The sequence below is a fragment of the Schistocerca nitens genome, chromosome 3, assembly GCF_023898315.1.
Source record: "Schistocerca nitens isolate TAMUIC-IGC-003100 chromosome 3, iqSchNite1.1, whole genome shotgun sequence".
Classification (NCBI taxonomy): domain Eukaryota; kingdom Metazoa; phylum Arthropoda; class Insecta; order Orthoptera; family Acrididae; genus Schistocerca; species Schistocerca nitens.
In genome coordinates, this window is record NC_064616.1 from 466946617 (window position 1) to 466957128 (window position 10512).

Here is a 10512-nt window from a genome sequence, read left to right on the forward strand (position 1 = left end):
ATGTAGATGGAGAGGTACAAATTGACACACATGCGTGGAATGACATGGGGTTTTATTATAACCAAAAAAATACAAAAGTTCAAAAAATGTCCGACAGATGGCGCTTCATCTGATCAGAATAGCAATAATTAGCATAACAAAGTAAGACAAAGCAAAGATGATGTTCTTTACAGGAAATGCTCAATATGTCCACCATCATTCCTCAACAATAGCTGTAGTTGAGGAATAATGTTGTGGACAGCACTGTAAAGCATGTCCGGAGTTATGGTGAGATATTGGTGTCGGATGTTGTCTTTCAGCATCCCTAGAGTTATCGGGCGATCACGATACACTTGCGACTTCAGGTAACCCCAAAGCCAATAATTGCACGGACTGAGGTCTGCAGACCTGGGAGGCCAAGCATGACGAAAGTGGCGGCTGAGCACACGATCATCACCAAACGATGCGCGCAAGAGATCTTTTATGCGTCTAGCAATATGGGGTGGAGCACCATCCTGCATAAACATCTTACATTCCAGCAGGTGTTTATCAGCCTGGCTTGGGATGATGCGATTCTGTAACATATCAGCATACCTCTCACCCGTCACGGTAGCAGTTACAAAACCAGAATCATGCATTTCCTCGAAGAAAAAAGGCCCGATAACGGTAGATGTGGTAAATCCAACCAATACCGTGACTTTCTCATTGTGCAATGGAGTTTCCACGACAGTTCTAGGATTTTTGGTAGCCCAAATTCAGCAGTTGTGGGTGTTGACAGACCCTCGGAGTGTGAAATGAGCTTCATCGGTCCACAACATGTTACTCAACCAATTGTCATCTTCCTCCATCTTTTGAAACACCCACACTGCAAATGCCATCCGCTTCACTAAATTGCCAGGTAACAGTTCATGATGCTGATGGATTTTGTACGAATAGCATTGGAGGGTATGCCTAAGTGCCAACCAAACAGTGGTGTATGGAATACTGGTGGGACGTGCGACTGCGCGAGTGCTGACTTCCCCATGCATAGACGAACCCACTACAGTCTCCATGTCTTCCTGAACTGTCTCAGAAGCATTACGCCTTGTGCTCAGTCAGCCACTACGGGGTCTATTGTCTAAACAACCCGTGGCTTCGAACTTCGAAATCATTCTCGCCACAGCTGCATTTGTCAATGGACCTTTACCCATTCGAATCCCCCTCCTATGGCGATAGGATCATAAAGCTGAACTAGCACATTCCCCATTCTGATAATACACCTTCACTAAAAGCGCCTTTTCAGGTAATGTCAACATGCTGTGACTGCTGGCACATCTGATTCTCTCTCTCATTACAGCTCTTTTTATACACGATTGTCATGCGCAGTCACAGACGTTTTGCTGTCCAGTGCCAACTGTCAGACATTTTGTGAACTTTGTTTATTTTTTGGTTCTAATAAAACCCCATGCCATTCCAAGCATGTGTGTCAATTTCTACCTCACTATCTACATTATTCCGTGGTTTATTAAGTTTACAAATTTATACTGACATTTTGATCACCCGGTAAATCTATACTCTGCAAACCACCTGACGGTGTGTGGTAGAGGGTACCTTGAGTGCCTCTATCGGTTCTCCCTTCTATTCCAGTCTTGTATTGTTCATGGGAAGAAAGATTGTTGGTATGCCTCTGTGTGGGCTCTAATCTCTCTGATTTTATCCTCATGGTCTCTTCGCGAGATATACTGGTATGTAGGAGGGAGCAATATACTGCTTGACTCCGCGGTGAAAGTATGTTCTCGAAACTTCAACAAAAGCCCATACCAAGCTACTGAGTGTCTCTCTTGCAGAGTCTTCCACTGGAGTCTATCTATCATCTCCGTAACGCTTTTGCGATTACTAAATGATCCTGTAATGAAGCACACTGTTCTCCATTGGATCTTCTATATCTCTTCTATCAACCCTATCTGGTACGGATCCCACACCAGTGAGCAGTATTCAAGCAGTGGGCAAACGAGTGTACCTGTCTGTTCGGTATCAGATCAAAACTTTTTCAAGAAACACTTTTCAAATTGACCTATCGATAAATTGCTACAGTCAAGTTGGGTGGCCCATGACAAGACTTCTCCTAATGATCTCTTAATAACCTTAATATTTAATTCATCACTCATCCCAGGGAGAAAACTATCATGACAATGTTGTACAAAATCCACTGGATGAAAATGCTTGCCACCAGGGAAACACTTTAGTGGCATAGTAGGAAAACTTGGGTGTCCTACACTGTTGAGAATATGTTCAAGAATTGTGTAGCAAATCAATGTTAAGGACATTGGTCTGTAATTTTGCATGTTTGTTCTTTTACTCTTCTTATATACAGGGGTCACATGTGTTTTTTTTTCAGTCACTTGGGTCTTTGTTCCGGATGAGAAATTCACAATAAATGCAAACTAAGTAAGGGGCCAATGCCATGGAGTACTATTCGTAAAACTAAAATGGGATTCTGTCTGGACCTGATAACTTAATTGTTTTCAAATCTTTCAGTTGCTACTCTGTGCTAAGGATGGCTATTACTATGTCCTCACTATGGGAGTCTTTGTGACGGGCAAACAAGTGATGAGCAAACAACAATATGCCCATGTGATCCTCCTGTGTGAACAATTTCTTAAAAATGAAATTTAAAACTTCAGCTTTCGTTTTGCTGTCTTCTCTTGCCGCGCAAGACAGCTAAATGATTGACTGGATGGAAGCCTTTGACCTGCTTATCTATTTTACACAGGGTCAGAATTTTCTCATGTTTTCAGCATGACTTTTGGCTAAGGTATGATGGTGGTGGATGTTATATGCTTCACACACCGATCTTCCTACAGATGATGAGTCTCTACTAACTTTTGCCTGTCATCATTTGCAAGTTGTCTTTTGAATCAAGAGTGCAACAATCTTTGCTTCCTCGGCATTTTCTGAATTTTATTATTACACTGTGGTGTGTCTTTTCAGTCCTTGATCCACTTACTAGGCACACACTTCTCCAGAGTGTCATTTACTATCCTTTAAACTTGGCCCATAATTCCTCTATGTCCATCATATTGGAACTAAATACTGCCAATCCTCTTTCTAAGTGAGATGCTAACAACTTCTTATCTGCTCTTTCCAGCAAAAATACACTCGTAACCTTCCTGATCAATTTATTAACTTTAGTAACCATTCTCACTATGATGGCATGATGGTCACTAATCCCTGTCTCTATACTGACACCATCAGTAAGGTCAGGCCTATTTGTAGCTACAAGGTACCAAGTATTTCCATTACATTGGGGCTCTCGAACTATCTGCTCACGACACTTTTCAGAAAATGTGTTCAAAAGTACTTCACAAGACTGCCTGTCTGTACTCCCTGCAGTGAATCTGTCATATTACCAGATACTACTGATGTAATTATAAACAGTATCTTCTCTGCTTCAGCTGTCTGTATTATGGAAATGTTTATTACTAAAAATGTAAAAAAATTGCTTTTTTATGAGTTTTTACAAATTATTTATTCGAAAAGATCCATCCAAAAACTTTTGAGAATTATACAAAATATTGTTTGATTAATGTGTCAGTAGTTAGTGCAAACACATAGGGCAATGTTTTTCTGTGTAAAGTGTTAAAATTTTTCAAGATTCTGTATAATTCGCATCACTGAATTTCTAGCGTAAAATATGGATGTTGACAACACTGTGTCCAGTGCTCTTCTGTTTATAACAAACAAGTGAGAACCTGCACATAAACTGTTCTGCTACAAGCTTTGTGTTTGATCTGAACTTTTTGGTAGGTACAGTTTCAGTGAGGAAATACAGCAGCGAAAGAGTGAGGTGCGTGGACTATGAAAAAAGACACAAGAAGATAGTGTTTAAGAAAAGTGAAAAACACTTCACAATTGTTGGAAATCTGTCAGAGGTATTGCAGAAATATCTTGGTGCCCAAGAAATTGTATTAGCATCACATCCATTGTGCAGGAATTATACACTCACTGCAAGAATAAATTTAGTGACAACCCACCTGAACGATCACCATCACCTGAATGTGAAACTGAAGAAGACAGTGCAGATATTTATTATATTCCTGGGTGTGAAGTTGTTGGTGTGTTGAATGTTAGCATTTCTACTGTAGCCCCTACTGTATCTCCCCATAAATGTCCACAAAAGGTGAGAAGCATAAGAAGAAAACAGTATGTAAACAGAAAAGTGCAAAAATTTAAACAAGCAACTACTTCAGAACTTTGTGAAGTGTATGATGTAGGTGCACTTGGTGCAGAACCTGAAAATAGTGAATGTGCACAAAATGTGCTATCTCAGCAGCCACCTACACTGAGAAGATGTGCAGTTACTGACATTGATACCAAGTAGCTACTCTAAGCAGCAGATACAGAAATACATACCCACTTCCTCACATTATTTGATTTCAACAGCTCGTTAAATAAAGAATGAGATAGGTATTTGGGCGTGCCCAGATTCTTACTGTGGGCATCCATTGCAAGATGATACACTTACTGTTGTGCCGGAATATTACCTAAGCGATGACAAGGATTGCAGCAGGCAAAGTCCTAACCGAGCTCATGTCATCTCTGTTAGTGAAAATGGTGAAAAAGTTAAAAAGGTAAAAAGATATATGCAAAGATCAATAAGAGAAGCAAACCTCCTAATGAAAAAGGAGAACCCAAATTTAAAAACTGGTCTCACAAAATTCTACTCCTTACGACCACAATGAGTAAAATGCCAGCCAGTGAAGGAAGTATGAGAGAGAGACTTGATGCTTTTGTTTATATGTCAAGAGCTGCAAGATAAAAGTTGGTTGCATGAGTGCAATGTGTCCTGGTGCTGAAGTGATGGCTGTTGTGGCATTACACCTTCAGGATACTGACAATGACATAACCTATGCATTATGGGAGAGAGGAGAATTGATGAAGAAGACAGTAGAGCTGGAGAAGTCTGTTATAGAGGTTAGTCGTTGGGTCATGAAAGGAATAGCTCAGCATCATATCTGGAGGATTCAGAGGCAGGCCATAGCAGAAGTAAAATTAGCCACATCCCAGTATACTGGCACATTAGTTCTTCATTTCGACTTTGCTCAGAACTGGTCTGTTGCTTTGCACAACAAAATTCAAAGTTACCACTGGCCCACATCACAGGTATCAATATTGACATGTGTGACAGTGCACATACATACTACACTGTCAGCATGATAACTGATGACCTAGCATCTAGAGACCATGCATTTCCTAAACATGTGTATGTGACTGATGGTGCAGCATCTCATTTTAAAAACTGCTTTCACCTTTATGAGCTTGGTCAACACTGAAGTACAGGAATTAAGACAAAAAAAATGGATATTTTCAGCAACAGGTCTCTCACTTATAATGGGGTAGGAGGTCTCTGCAAACATCTTGCAACAAGATTTAATATCCAGCATGAAGCTGTTGTTGATATAAGAGATGCTACTGGATTTGTACACACCATATCAACATTAGTAACAACATGAAACTCTTAATTCTAAACGAAAGTACATTGATGGAATACCATTTAAAAAAGAGAGAAGCAGGGTCTGCTACTAAGCCTGTGGTAGGAATTCAATCAAGTCACTACTGGGTTGCATCCTGAAGTGGCACATACATTGCAAGGAAGGTTCTCCATGAAATGCAGCCTGTTACTGTGTGTGAAAGATTGAATAAATACCATTGCATCTTAAGAATGCTTAAGCGCTAACATTAACATTAAAACTGTGCTACTTGCTCACTTCGCAAATATGCGTAGCTTGTTATGGTCTCGTGCTATGTTCTAGGGAGATACAGGTTTTGCAAAATAATTATTATAAATCAAAAATATCCAATAAAATAATTAAATGTCACTGACAGTGAATCACGCAGGGATATTTTAAACTAGAAGTAGGAATGCTTTTCATAGAGAAGTACACAACATCGTAACATGTGCCATATAAGAAAAGTATGCTATATGAACATCAATCAAACTTCAATGCATTTAATCATTGTTGTTCCCAGCAATACTTAGAAAGGATTGGGAACATCAAAGGTACTTCTCCATATCCACTGCTACGTGTAAACAAACCTCATTCCCTTTCTCCTGACTGCTCTCTCCCACATTGTACGCCAGATAAGCAGTGGAATATAATTATACACTTTAGAAAATTCATTTATTAATTTGGATGTGTAAATAGAGTTACAGCATAAATTTCTGCAGACTGACCAACTTGCATTGGAATAACATGAAAGAATTAAGATTATCATTAAGGACAATTATTCACTGTGATTCAATAGCAATATAAGGCAGTTCAGAAAAAAAAGTGATGCTAATATATGCCTGATTTGAATGAGAACATGAAACAATGTACAAGTTAATAGTCAATAAATAATCATTTATCAAAACATAGTGGTGCTGAAACTAATGAAAGGAGCTTCATTTGCATGACACAGTCAGATGAATTATGTTTAATGGTCCATGAGTGCAGAAATGAGTTTCTTAAGATAAGCACAGTTCTTCAAAAAAACTCGGTTCAGTACAGACTTAGAAAGGACTTCTCTTATCAGAATGTCATCATATGTATACTGATGAGCCAAAACATTATGACCACCTGTTTAATAGTTTGTTTATCCTTCTTTGGAATGAAATACATAACTGATTCAGAATATCAGGGATCTGACAGTTTGTTGATAGGTTTATGGCAGTATGTGACACTAGATGTCTAAGCCCAGGCCATGTAATTCACATAAATAATGGGCCGCTGATTTACGTATGTGGTGATGGCGCCTGATAGCGACCCACAAGGGTTCCATAGGATTTAAATCAGGTGAATTTGATCACCGAGACATTACTTGAGTTCAATATAACGCTCCTCAAACCACTGTAGCACTGTTCTGGCTCCAAGATATGGCCAATTGTACAGCTGAAAGATGATATCACCATGGGGGGAGACATCAAGCATGAAGGGATGCAGGTGGTTTGCAACTATCAGCGTATCTTTGATTACTCTAACAGGTCCCATGCAAGTGAAGGAGAATGTCTCCCATAGCATAATACTGCTTCCACCAGCCTGCATCCATGGTGTGCTGCACGTTTCAACTTGACGTTCACCTTGATGATGGTGTTTGTGGAGATGACCTTCAACCTAGTGTAGCAAAAATGTGATTCACCCAAAGAGCCAACACATTTCCATTGATTGATGGTTGAGTCCCAATGGTCCTGTGTCTGCTGCAGTCATAACTGACAATGTTGTCGGGTTAACAGGTGAACATGCAGAGGCAGTCAGCTGCGCAGCTCCATGTACGATGAACGATGTGCTCCAAAAATATGCTGCTCTTTTGGCAGAGATGAAACAGATTATCATCTATACTGCCAGTCGCAGTGGCCGAGTGGTTCTAAGCGCTTCAGTCCTGAACCACGTGGCTGCTACGGTCGAAGGTGTGAATCCTGCCTCGGGTATGGATGTGTGTGATGTCCTTAGGTTAGTTAGGTTTAAGTAGTTCTAAGTTTAGGGGACTGATGACCTCAGCTGTTAAGTCCCATAGTGCTTAGAGCCATTTTTTGAACCATCTATACTACTTTACAGAGCAAACAAGCCTCCAAACCCCATTTTCTGTGAAGAGCTGTGGACTTCCAACCATTTAGCACCAAGTGGTAGTTTCACTGTCCTTCTACCTCTTTCCATAGATGCTCATGACAATAGCTAATGAACATTAGACCAGCTTCATTCACAGATTGTGCATAATAATAATAATCTGCACTTTTTCAAAGTCACTTAGCTCAATGGATTTCCCCATTTGCAGCCCATATCTTTGCTAGGGTGATCCCCTGTCTATGTCTGTCCATGTGACTTTTGTTATCACATCACGTGTTTGCAATGCCACCAGATGGCATCCAATGTTGCAGTGAGCAGTGGTCATAATGTTTTAGCTTATGAGTGTATTATTCTTCCAGAAAAGTGATTAGGAAAAGGTTGTTTAGACATAAAATATAAGAAGAGAGGAAGAATAGTGTTTAATATCTTGTTGATAAGAAGGAAAATTAGAAACTGAACACAAGTTAAAATTGGACATGGCTGAGAAAGAAAATTTTCCATGGCCATTTTCTGATTAACCTGTCATTTACCTTCAACAATTTAGGCAAATTACTGAAAATCTAAACCTGGGATGGCGGAAAGGGGATTTGAACTTCTGGATGGAACTCAGCACCTAAACTACTGTGCCATCTTAGGTGGTAGGTGAAATCTAATGATCATCATGTACTGTGAACCTTCAGCTGAGATATGAAAGACGTTGGATTCCTGTGAATAAGTGTAATTGGAACACATCTTCACTGTATGACCAAACCATCTATTTATAAAGTGTTTTCTGGATGTTTAGCCAGAATAAAAGTTACATTTTTGATCAGAATATTTCAACAACTTACCTAGTTATCTTTTTCAGGTGCTTCAGACAATAGTTTTAGGTGTGCTCTGGGGTCCTGACAACACAAACACTCAAGTTCAACATAGTCAACACCTGATAAAGATTATATGTTTATAGTCGAAGAATGCTGTATAAAAATTTAATCAACAGCTCAAAAACATATTCTGTCAATCACAGCATGGAAAAAGCACAGAAATCGCCACTATAAGTGGGCTGAGCCTGTCTTTTGAACTATTTTAATGAGACTATTTCTGTTTAGTATGAGCAGTCATACTAACATAATTGTAAAGAAATCCAGTAATATCTAAACAAAACTCCAATTAAAGGGATTCTAAATGTAGATAAATGCAAAATGTTGCACAGTAAAGAGAGAAACCTTTCATGCCTTTTTGCAGCACACTTCCCAATATGCCTCTGGAGTTGGTCAAATAGATAAAATATATAGGAAATTTTTAGCATAGCTGCTCTTCAGCAACAATGTCTGTAAATGAATGATTTGAGAAAATCAGCCAACCAGTTGCAGGTATAAATGTTTATTAACAACCCTTGACCATGGTTTCAACAACTGTAAAATTTTCTTTCCCAGAAGTAAATGGACATGTAAAATCACATACTGGTGGTGACAAATTTCAAAACAATGATGCTCATGTGAAGTGACATGGTATGTGTGACCATCAGTAAAACGAAATAAAATCCAGTCAGACATTTTTATTGGAGCTGGGCTAATCATAAAAGTCTTCATATTAATATGTACATTGAATTAAAAGGCAGTGAAACAACCAGTATGTGGCTGTTCTGAAATTTTTTCCAGATTAAAACATCCACACAACTCCAAACCAGTAGACCACAGTCAATCCTTTTTATCATCATCATATTATTTGGATATCTAAAGCAGCCTATTCCGTAGCTGTCTCAGCAAGTCAGCTTGTGTGAGAGTGGGTGCAGGTTGGATAGGCAACCCACCAAGCAGTCCTATTGCACCATGTTCAGATCTGGTTCTGCATATGTGCAAGCAATTTGTCCATTGATACCTGCAGGCGATGTGAGATATGATTGCAGTGCCTGTGCATGAGCACATTGCCAAGCTGTCTGTGCGTAGCCATTTGTGCAGAAACAGCATCATCTAAAGGAACCTCTGAACCAATATGGCAGGTGCATTTATGCTGCATTGAGATGCAATTTGCAATGGGATGCATCCAGTGAACTCAGTAGCCCCTAGTAGTCACAGTTGCCTCTGATGAAATCCCCCTGGCAAACACACTGAGTGCATACTGGTTTTACTTCCCAACCTGTCACCTGAAACTCTCACAATTAAAATTCCATCATCAGAAACCAGCATGCAATAAACATCAAACTGGCATAAAATGTACTACATGCCTGAATATGCAAATGGTAAGTATTTCTGCATCACTATACAAAGGGGTTTTGTGAATAAAACTGTTCAGATAACTTTATTTATGTCTTTATTTATAATATCATTTTGGCTACTGCCATCATCAGATCTATAATTAACATTACAGAACATATGGACAAGAAGTGTTTCTAATACATTATCAGGCTACAAAAGATGAAATTTTTTTTAAAAATTTAAAAAGTTCACTCGCCTAAACTTAAAACTTGTAAAACAAAATTCAATATCAGTATAAATGAAACCCATGCCTAAGTGGGACATCAACTGTCAACTCATCTCAAATATATCAAAGATGTACAGTAAGTGCTAGCCAATAGGTGACTGGAATGATCTTGAAACTTACTGGCAGATTAAAACTGTGTGCCGGGCCGAGACTCGAACTCGGGACCTTTGCCTTTCGCAGGCAAATGCTCTACCAACTGAGCTACCCAAGCACGACTCATGCCTCATCCTCACAGCCTTACTTCTGCCAGTACCTCGTCTCCTACCTTCCAAACTTTATAGAAGCTCTCCTACGAACCATGCAGAACTAGCGCTCCTGAAAGAAAGGATATTGCGGAGACATGGCTTAGCCACAGCCTGGGGGATGTTTCCAGAATGAGATTTTCACACAGTTTTAATCTGCCAGGAAATTTCATATCAGCGCACACTCCCCTGCAGAGTGAAACTATCATTCTGGAAACGTCCCCCAGGCTGTGGCTAAGCCATGT

The 10512-nt window shown here is 39.5% G+C and overlaps 1 non-coding gene across 1 annotated transcript; it reads right to left on the reverse strand.

The window, feature by feature from the left end:
• Positions 1–10162: 10162 nt before the first annotated feature.
• Positions 10163–10237, reverse strand: Trnar-gcg (transfer RNA arginine (anticodon GCG)). The gene has a single exon. It is a non-coding gene; the product is annotated as a tRNA-Arg (tRNA).
• Positions 10238–10512: the final 275 nt, after the last annotated feature.